This window comes from Triticum aestivum, chromosome 4B (genome assembly GCF_018294505.1).
Source record: "Triticum aestivum cultivar Chinese Spring chromosome 4B, IWGSC CS RefSeq v2.1, whole genome shotgun sequence".
Lineage (NCBI taxonomy): Eukaryota > Viridiplantae > Streptophyta > Magnoliopsida > Poales > Poaceae > Triticum > Triticum aestivum.
Window position 1 is genome coordinate 564926610 of NC_057804.1, and position 10871 is coordinate 564937480.

Below are 10871 nucleotides of genomic sequence, written 5' to 3' on the forward strand. Positions count from 1 at the left end.
TGTCGGTCTTAGTGTCGGTCTTCGGAGGTGGAACTGTTAAACCAGAACTGGTATTACGACTTGTGACATGTGATAATTATGATTATTATTTTTGTTGTGGACTAACCCATGATATTATCGGTATTATCGAATATCCCTGGGACGGTTCTACCTCCGGGATATTCACTGTGATTCTTTTAAAGCCCTTTATGTGGTGTCACTAAGACGCCCGACTATGACCTTTCTTTCAAAGCCCTTTATGTGGTGTCGCTAAGACGCCCGACTGCGGCATTTCTTTTAAAGCCCTTTATGTGGTGTCGCTAAGGCGCCCGACTGCGGCATTTCTTTTAAAGCCCTTTATGTGGTGTCGCTAAGACGCCCGACTGCGGCATTTCTTTTAAAGCCCTTTATGTGGTGTCGCTAAGACGCCCGACTGCGGCATTTCTTTTAAAGCCCTTTATGTGGTGTCGCTAAGACGCCCGACTGCGGCATTTCTTTTAAAGCTCTTTATGTGGTGTCGCTAAGATGCCCGACTGTGGCATTTCTTTTAAGGCCCTTTATGTGGTGTCGCTAAGACGCCCGACTGTGGCATGCTTGTTATTTATTTCATAATTTTAATACTACTATGTTATGGCATATTCATAAATAACATGCTTGCGTGCATCAGAATTTTTATTATCTTTTGTGACTGACGTCATGAGCATAAAATATTTTTAGCACATCATTGTTATATTATACCTGTGTTCATAATGTTTGCGAGTACATTCAAAGTACTCACTGGCTTGTCCCTGGCTATTGTCTTGGCCAGATTTTCTTGCGCGGAGAGGAGCGACCGTGGCGACAGCCCCAGAACCTAAGCAACGGTGATAGCAGCCTCGCGGAGATAGGAGTTAACCTGGTCAGTTGTTCCTGTGGGAATTGGAGTCCCATAGACACTGATGATCCACAAACCACTTCCGCCATCAATCATTAGAAACCATTTGTTGTACTCACAGGCCAGAATGGTCTTGTACTACATATTTTGTATTTTGCTTGGAATTTCTGTATCAAGTTGGTTCCTCATCAGCTAACAGTTATCTTGGAGCTGGTGAGCACAAGGGCCATTTTCTGGAAATTAATACCCGGAGAATCGGTCCCCACAGCCCCCTTCTTCTTCTTCTTCTTCCTTGACCTTCTCCCTAGATGGGAGAAGGGTTTCCCCTCTGGTCCTTGGCTCCCATGGCTTGGGAGGGGCGAGAGCCCCTCCGAGATTGGATCTATCTCTCTGTTTCCGCGTTCTCAGATTCTACCGCTTCACCATTTCTTTAATATCCGGAGATCCGTAACTCTGATTGGGGTGAACCTTTCGCCCAGATTTTTCTCATAAAATTAGCTTTCTTGCGGCAAAAGAAGGGCATCAACCGCCTTACGGGTGGCCCACAAGAGTGCCAGGCACGCCCAGGGGGTGTGGGCGCGCCCCTCTGTCTCGTGGCCACCTCGGACACCGTTTCGCATTGATTCTTCCTTCAGAAAATCCCAAATATTCCAAAATAATTCTGCGTACTTTTTTATCCCGTTTGGACTCCGTTTGATATTGGTTTTCTGCGAAACATAAAACATGCAACAAACATGAACTGACACTGGGCACTGGATCAATATGTTAGTCCCAAAAATAGTATAAAAAGTTGCCAAAAGTATATGAAAGTTGAATAATATTGGCATGGAACAATCAAAAATTATAGATACGACGAAGACGTATCACTCCCCCTATCTAGCTAGTAGCCGGGCCTCTCGCACCACCTCCTACCTCCATTCTCTCTGTCTATCCGTCTCGCTAGGCCTTATATGCCTCTAACAAATGGACGTACACCGACTGATCTCTCACTATACATATAGCTAGCTAGGTCCTTACAACTCGTTTTTACCCATGCGTCGATCGATCTACCTCATTAGTTGTGTCTCTCCCTTCCTCCGACAAACAACAATTGATCTACCGATCTAGTTAGATTTCCTTACCAAACACATGGTTCCCCTTCATCATCCATGGATGCGTCCCGACAGATCTATCACGCACATGCACACACAGAAACACATCCCCACTCTTATTGATAACATTGCAGTTCCACCCTCAGTTTGTCTAGTAGGCCTCTCCCACCATCTTCGAGAAGCAACTCCATCACCCATCTAGCACTTTACCCCTCTCCCTCCCTCTCTCTCTCTCTCTCTCTCTCTGTCCCATCATATTTCCCATCCTTCAGTTATGTATTGATGCTTAGTGTAGATGCGATCGCCATCGCCGACGGCGAAAACCCACTGTCAACATGTCCCGATCAGGGGTCCCCGCCATTCTCTCTCACAAAGTCGATGAGGTTTCCTTTGTCCCTTGCTCACTGCCATGACGTGGGCAGTTGCCGCCTCCCACCGCCCTCCTCAAGGTTGAGCTACGTCCCTCAGGTACAACTCCCTTTACAGCCGGCTTGCACCACTGCTCCAGCCGCCCACATCACTCCCTGTGGATATTGCTCTACTTCTTTGCCCCGCACATACCTCTACTGGCTTCTACGTACTATATTTGTGAATCAACTAGTCCAAGTAATCTTATTCTAATCACGCTTCTTCAATTTCTTTGCCACAGGGATGCTCATCTTGATTTTGGTGAAACTGCACAAAATGATCGGATGGTCATAGGGTTGCAAACTTCATTTCTTGGGTAGCTCCAACGTTGCCAGTAGATTTAAGCCTGGTTAGGGTTTACGGTTCAAGGGCTAGGGACTGCATGGATCGTTTTTTCTTTAGTTGTCTCTGTTCCAAAATAAGTGTCAACTTTAGTAGTAGTACAACTTTGTACTAAAGTTTGCATAAAGTTGAGACACTTATTTTGGAACGGAGGGAATACATATTGGTTATGATTTGTCAATCATTGAGATGCAATAGCATGCATGTTAGTCTCCTTTGTATTTGATGAAATGTTGCAACGGGCAACCTTGGACGCAAGATACATGTAACAGAAGCTGGAAGCTTCATAGCATTGTACAAATTTATCTTGCTGATAAATTACAGTACGTACTATACTAGTACTTCCTTCGCTCCTAAATATAAGTCTTTGTAGAGATTTCACCATGAACCACATGCGGATGTATATAGATGCATTTTAAGTGTAGATTCATTCATTTTGTTCCGTATGTAGTTCACCTAGTGGAATCTCTACAAAGACTTATCTACTAGTAATAGCTAGCCCCCACTACTAGGAATTCTCTATCCTCTCCTTGAGCCACATCATCAAAATTAACGTAGCCGTTAGATGAACTAAATCAGTCCATAATAGCCATCTGATCTAAACGTTGAGAGGCTCCGCACTAAGCCACATGCAAGCATGCAGAAATACCGTGGCATGCATGTGAGTGGGTTTTAAATCACATCAACATGTCTGCATGCAAGCATGCACCAGTAGCATGCATGTAAGTGAGATTTTAAGTCCCATTAACATGTCAAAAAGAAAAATATAATCCCATTATGCAGTAGGAGTTGGCTGATCTTTTTTCCTTACGTGGGATGATCTAAATGATGATGGGAGTTTATTTAGTTTGGCTACCACATTTGTCATGCGGTTATAGAGTTTTTTTAGTTCTATGAAATCGATAATTTTGCGCAGAGAGATATACGGCTGTTCCGCGGCAACGCGCGGAGACTCATCTAGTAATATTTAGGAACGGAGGGAGTACTATGTAAAGAGTTAGGTGTCGCACGGTGTCCAGAAAATATGGTAATAGTGTGAGGTGGGCCATGTAATCACTAAGCCTGTGTGTTTTCACTGCTCTTGCACTCCTCCGCTGTAAGAATGGAGAAAATTGTAATCTAGTAGTACCTCCTTTCACCGAAAGCGTGGGACATCCAGCAGTCCTACCACCTTAGTAATAAAGACTAATGAGCCGTCAAATCATATAGACCCAGCAGTAAGTTGAACGGACGAAGCAACCATCACTCTTGCGCCAGTGAGAGGTTGCGTCCGCTCTGCCCGGGCATGAATGCAGCATCGATTCTTTGGAGCGGCGCTGACCATTTCGGGCAGGAAGCGTGCGCGGGAGATGGAGGGGCTTTGGGTGGGCCAGGCTGGTCAGGAGCGGGCGTGGCAGTTGTCCGCATGTCCTTACCGGACACGCCCGGAAATGAGAGGATGCACCGACTCTCGCGGCTAAAATCGTACACTACACACCATCTCTCTGTAGGAGTAGGTCGATCTGTCGCTCTCTCTAACACACACATGCTATTAAACACACACACACACGCACACGCACGCACCTTGGTCCCGTTGCACCTTCTAACGTGACTTATTACACCTAGACGGAGGGAGTAGTAAGTATACGAGATACGGTGGCACACTGACTTAAGTCGAATACAACTGCCCAAAATTGTGTGCATGTTATAATAAGGATTCACTTAAAATAGTATGTGAGCAAACAGAGGGATCAGTTGGACAGTGTTACCGAGCAGTAGCGAGATGTGTGAGGTAAGATACACCACTGGCGCTTTTAATTTTTCTTATTAATTTGTTTGTTTCACCCTCTGACTGGTGGGACCCAACGTACTACATTGAGAGAGGTAAGGTGACTAAGGCTGCATTATTTCTGCACCACTATGGATAGTCTTACCACCAAGGCCACATGACACGATTATGATTGAAATCCCAATGACTCCCACACACACACACAAAAATACGGCATGCTTGTCACATGAATGCAGGAATGTAGAAAAGGTTATTTTCCTCTCGTTGAACATAATAGGAGGGTTGTGTAGCTGGTTAGCCTGTTCACTCATCAAACTTGAGATCTCGGGTTCGATAACTACACTTGAGCATAATTTGTATCACCTCATCACGTATAAGCTGCAGCCTCAACTCTTGTTTTCTAGGGTTTGCGCACTTCACACTCTCTCTCCAGTATATATATACACGCTTGTAGTTGCTCTCTTCAAACTCTCTCGCCCTCTCCAGATCTAAACAAGACTTCGTTGGCCTCTCTCTCCCCTCACTGCTGCTCAAAGAGCCGGCAGGATCCATCCGTCGGGAAGGGAAGGAGGCTTAACGCTGTCGCCGTCGGCGAGGGAGGGAATCCACTACCGGCGTAGTTGTTCACTTTCACCCAGCGGCGCCGCGGGAGGGCCTCCGACCCCTTCTTCTTTGCCACCGTCCCGTCGCCCACCGAACCACGCCCCAAGAACCTTAAGGTATAATTTACTTACTCCACATGCATTGCTCTAGCTGCATGTATACCATGTATGATGTATCTAGGATGTGGTTCAAAGAGGAAAGGAGTGGGGGAAAGTAGTGGGAAAAGTTGTATATTGCATGAATCTAGGATGTGGTTCAAAGAGGAAATGAAGGGGGAAAGTTGTATAGCATGAATCTAGGACGTGGTTCAAAGAGGAAAGGAATGGGGGAAAGTAGTGGGGAAAGTTGTATCGCATAAATCTAGGACGTGGTTCAAAGAGGAAAGGAAGGGGCGAAAGTACTAGTACAGACTGGCTATCCAGCACCTATGTTGGTTGAAAAGGGAAAACAATGACAAACGCAGTACACACATCTGTAACAAACTGATCTTTTGTTTTGGGGGACAAGGCTGTAGAGTTTGAGCAAGACTAGATTTGCTGCGCTCACATAGGGAAAGGTGTCTAAAGATAAAAAAATTAGGACCAACACAAATATGCTCCTTGGTTGTTTGTTCTTTGTTGCAACAGACTGTGCATGACCACAGTACATCGGTAGATGCACATGGTGCTGGTGCGTCCACTGTCCCGTGCAACTCATTAGCTGTTGTTAATCTAAGGCCCTGTTTGGTTAAAAACTCCCTAGTCCCTACCTGCTTGGTTCCAGGGACTAAACATGGACTAGAGGTTATTAAATGACATGCTAAAAGACCATGTTACCCCTAGTAATGAACTAATAGAGACAAGGTGCGATGCGTGGCAGGGGCAACTGTTGGAAAAAGTCCCAAAAAGACTCCCTCGGGGTCTTCTTTTTTTAGTCCCAAATGCCCACTTTTAGTCCCTAAAAGTCCCTCCTGTTCGGTTTAGATGGGACTGACACGGAGTTTTTTTAGTCCCTACACCAAAATGTCCCTGTAAACAAACACCCTCTAATAATGCCGCTGGAAAATTGATGCAATGCCACAGTTAAAAGCAAATTACATGTTCAACGAATTTTATTATTAATATAATCTCTATGTTAATATTAATCAATGCCACCGTTTGAGAAATGCTACTGTCGCTTTCTTTCCCATTTAGATAAGGTAGATGCTTCTTTTTGTTGGCTTCTGTGTCATCCACCGTTATTGACCACTAATTGTTTCCTTTGCACCTCTGTGTAAACAGGGTTATCTACTTCACCTCGTTGCCATTGTGACCTTTTGTTGCACTGCACAAAACACTTTTGTTTTAAGAGTGTTTTGTGCAGTTCAACCAAAATGTCACACCGACAACGTTGCTTGATTGCTTGATCTTAGTGGAACTGCACAAGAGGAGATCTTACTTCCCATCCGTGTTGGCAAATTTGGTTCAGATCTTCTTCTTGTGAGTTGTTTGAATTCCGCATCATGAGAGGTCAGTACTAGCCTTCTTTCACATGATTCTGCAGTGTGCTTTCATATGTTGTGCTACTTGTATGATAATGTTGCTTGATTTTAGTGAACTGCACAAATGGAGACAAGACTTCCAATCTGTATGTGCACCGTAATATCCCATTGAGGTAAGATAAGGATATTTCACAACTGTTGGCCTGTATTTTGCCACTTTCATCAGAAAATTAATGTCATTGTTTAGTGCTATACTTGTGCTCCCTAATTGACATGCCAAATCTTACATTGAAGGCGAAGCTTGTCTGTTATTGAACCAAGTGATGAAGGGGAAGAACAAGCGGAAAAACAAAAATCAACTCCCGGTGCTGTAATGAAGCACTGGAACTGTGATGACACAAGTAATGATATAGTTTTGCATCTTAATTTATTGCTATGGCTGGAACGAGCAATTGTTTTGCCACTGATTTGATGACACTCTTAATGTAATACGTAATTATCTCTACTTGTGCAAACAGGGATCTTCTTTGAAGATACCATATATTTTAGTGGAACTGCACAAAAAGATGTTGGAAACATTAAACTAATCGAGGAGTATATAGTAAGCATGGCCACCACAGTAGATAGCAACAGATGGTTCCGGAGAAGTGCTTGATCTGTATGCTCTACACAATAAGCCTCCTGACAAAGGTTGGTACTCGCCCACTAATTCATCCATATGATTGAGCTTTGTCATCTCTATTGGTGTTGTGCTACTGTTTAGATACTGTCATGAAAAAGTGGTATTGTCCTTGAGAAGTGCTTCATCTGTGCTGTTTTAAATATTTCCTTTCCTTTTTTCGAGCAAATAGGGATGCTAGAATTTAGTTGTCCTCTTGTCTTTGCACAACAGGATCATCTTCCTCTGAAGAAGAATATGGAGTACGTGAAGTGACTAGTTCCGATTATGCCAGGATGAAGAAGCCCTGTCTATCTTCTCATCAGAAGGAGCAGTTGAAGGATGGTTACATTACTCCCCACAAGACCAAACTAACTTCAGCTCAGAAGGACTGACAAATCTCCATTTTTTTGCTGTGATGCGCGAGTACAATGTTGTTCTAGGATTCTCATCAGAAGGAGCAGTTAAAGGATGGTTACATTACTCCCCACAAGACCAAACTAACTTCAGCTCAGAAGGACTGACAAATCTCCATTTTTTGCTGTGATGCGCAAGTACAATGTTGTTCTAGGATTCTTTCTGGTGAGTTCCATTTTTCTAAAAGTGTGCTCTACATGGACCATGTAGGTGCCTGTTTAAACTGTCAATTCATAGTACAGTTTGCTTTATACTAATCACTTTTTTTGTATTTGTGCAAACAGGGGTGATCAGCTTGATTTCAATGGGAACTGCACAAAATGTTCATGAATACATCAAATCATTCATTTCAACCACAAGAAAGGAGGTGCCGATAAGTTCAAGTCGTTGCAACACATAAGGGCGAAATCATACAAGCTACACGTGAATTTGGTTGATTTTGGTGGAACTGCACAAAAAGAACAACTGGTTTATTTAGCACGAGGTGCCGTGTCAATGTCCGAACTGATGGCAAACCCTGCCCATTCCACAATCGTAGGCATTTGATATTTTGGAATGGGACAACCTTGTCAAATTTTGCTCATTGATTTTAAGACATGCGTTTGATATTTTCGAATGGGATGCCCTTGCTGTCAGCAGCGTCGATCAATTTTTTCTTTATTCTTTAGTTGTGAAGTAAATATTGCCTCTGACATGTGAGTCACTGAGATGCATAATCATCGATTGTCTTGAATGTTCTCTATGAATTGCCAGCCCTGTGTATTTGATTGCAATGTACAGAAACGCTAAAAAGCATCTCAAACTCTTTGTACTCCTTATGTTCCTTTTTACTTCGCACATTGTGAAAGTGCATACTTTTTTGTATAAGATTGGTCAAAGTAGAGATACTTTGACTTCAGACAAAACTTGTATAGAAAGGACCGGAGGGAGTACATGTGAAACTGCTGCAAACGAGGTGATCACCCTGGGAATAATGCTAGTACGTATTGTTTTGCATGTTCATCCAATGCCAGTGATACAGGAATTCGAACTAATCGAAATAAATTCATTCATACATGGTCGGATTTCATATAAACATGCCGGATTTCATTACATTTCATACATTCTTCAACTGAAAAGGGGTGCGATGGAGGTATAATTAATTAACCGAAGCTACCCACCGGTGTCCCGCTGAGCCGAACAGAAGCTTCAGTGAATTAACTGCAGGTGCAGTTGCGTAACTGACATGTGGCCTGTTGGGCCAACATGTCAGTCAGCCAACTGCACCAGCAGTTAAGTAGAAGCAGTGTTCATCTCTAGCATAGCTCTCCGACTCCACGTCGCTGCCAAGAAGCTAACCGGCCGTCAATGGTCAACCCGGCTAGCTTGGCTTCAACCAGAGGGTAGCAGCGGTGGCCTTACTTGGACCCGAGCGGCAGCGACCTATCGTGTTCTACTCTTCCTCGTTTTCTGTGTGGCGCGACCTCGTTGGTAGTGGGGCGGGGCCTCGGCGGAGCCGGCGATGTCCTCTGTCTCGTTGCCGGCGGGCGGCGCCTCGGCGGAGCGGTGGAAATCCTCCCCCATGTTGCCGGCAGGGTGGGGCCTCGGCCGAGCCAGCGATGTCCTCTGCCTCGTTGTTGGCGGGGCGGGGCCTCGGCGGAGCCGGCGGTGTCCTCTGCCTCGTTGTTGGCGCCGCGGGGCCTCGTCGACGCTAGCGGAGCAGTGACTCGTCGGAGCCGGCATTGTCCTCTGCCTCGTCCTCGGTGTTGCCAAATAGTGCCTCACCCGCTTCATCGCCCTCTTTGTAGGCGGCCGCAGCCTCCGCCACCCGCATGCAGTACCTCCAGCGCTCGAGGCGGCCCTTGCGGGCGGAGTGGTACGAGTCGAGCAGCGCCTCCTGCTCCGCCCGCTCCACGGCGATCTGCTCCTCCGCCTGCAGGTGCTCTTGGAGGAGATGGTGGTTGTAGGCAACGTCGCCCTGTGCCTCCTGGAACTGCTCCTCACGCATCTACCTCACCGTGTCCATATATTGGGCACGGGCCTCGCTAATGGTCATGGTGCAATGCACCAGCGAGGATGGTGCGGAGGAGGGGGTTGGCGCCGGATCGTCGACTACCATGTTCTCCATTGGGATGTCGTCGTCCTCCGGCTGCCTGCCAGCCAGCCGGTCGGCAGCAATGGCTGCTATCTCCTTGTGGTCCGTCGTACGCCCGTCCCGAAGAGCGCTGGAGCGCGAGGAAGCCATGGTGGGCAGTAGTGGTGTGGACAGGAGAAAGGGAACGGATGCGGATGACTGTGGCTATGGCCGGCGCAGCAGTTTATATAGCAATGGTGGGCGGCGGAGGGACGGATGTGTGGTGCCGGAGTAGCCGCCACAGCAACCCGTATCATTAATGTGGGCGGCAGATGGACGGACGGACGACACTTGTGTCGTTTGAAGGCGGAGGAATCGCCTGCACCGGGAAGCAGGGCGGGCGACGCTGACTGTTTCAGGCAAAAAGCGCACGCAGGTGAGGAGATGACTTTACTTGGAGAGGATGACAATGGGGACCCACTAGGGCCATAGCCTAACGTACGCAAGTGCCTCCTTATTATATACTAGTATGTATGCACGTGCAATGCACGTATTAAAAGAATGGAGTGATTTTGGAGTGTGACTCGAAAAAAATATAATGGAGTGATTTTGATAAATGGAATTCCACCCACAATTGTTTTTAATATTCATACAAAAAAGTGTACATTCACATCTAAAACACTGGAGGTTCATTAAAAAACTATATGTTACTCTATTATTTTTTCTTCCCATTCTCCTCCCAAACCTTCTTATTTGGGCTCAAGTCGTCATGCGCTCAAGCAGTAAAATATAGCCCATGAGGCATCTCATATGGGCCTTTTTTTCTGGAAGGGACACGTGAATATTCTAGAACACAGCAGAGGCAACACCAGTCTACTCTTCATGGCGAATACGACTGATCTTAGCCCTTGGATTTTGGAGACCAACGGTTATGATTGAAGCTCTGGATCCATCTCAAAACTGATACACTATATAGTAGTATAGATATAGATATAGATATAGATATAGATATATAAAACTATAATTTATTTTGCTTCCTCCTGGTTTCCTGACATCACGGTCCCACACCATTGTCAACCTATGTACTAGTTAATAAATGAGAGAATTGCACAAGAAGCGGCCGACAGCTGGGACCAAGCAGCTCGAGTAGTATTTGTATTTTTGAGGTGTGAGCACTGCAGAGTTTTTCGATGTTTAGCCCAGATATTAATTTTTCTCC